Below are 495 nucleotides of genomic sequence, written 5' to 3'. Positions count from 1 at the left end.
ACTGAATATAACCGTTGTCCAACGCATGGACCGGATGTGACCGTTGTCCAACGCATGGACCGGATGGTAATGCATATCCAACACGAGGATTAAATAGAAATGCATGTCCAACACGAGGACTAAGTAAAGTGAATGTCCAACACAAGGACTAAATGAAAAGAATGTCCAACACGAGGACTAATTAGTAATGAAAATATAACCGCTACAATTTAATACCCGATAAACGAGGCAACTTCTCATATTCAAGAATGATAAATAGTGCCCTCAAACATATGAACACAGTCTATATATACACACACAGCAGGTGATTTAATAGAAACACAAATAAGACGAGAAAGACTTCGATGAGTCAACTCGTGCTCAGTTATGAGTCAACTCATGTCTCATGGGTCGACTCATGATCTGTTACGAGTCGACTAAGCAGAAGACATATGATAACAGGAAATGACTTCGTGAGTCGACTCATGGTTAGTTATGAGTCGACTCATGACCTAT

Source organism: Asparagus officinalis, chromosome 7, assembly GCF_001876935.1.
Source record: "Asparagus officinalis chromosome 7, Aspof.V1, whole genome shotgun sequence".
NCBI classification, from domain to species: Eukaryota; Viridiplantae; Streptophyta; class Magnoliopsida; order Asparagales; family Asparagaceae; genus Asparagus; species Asparagus officinalis.
Note: the sequence above shows the minus strand (reverse complement) of the source record.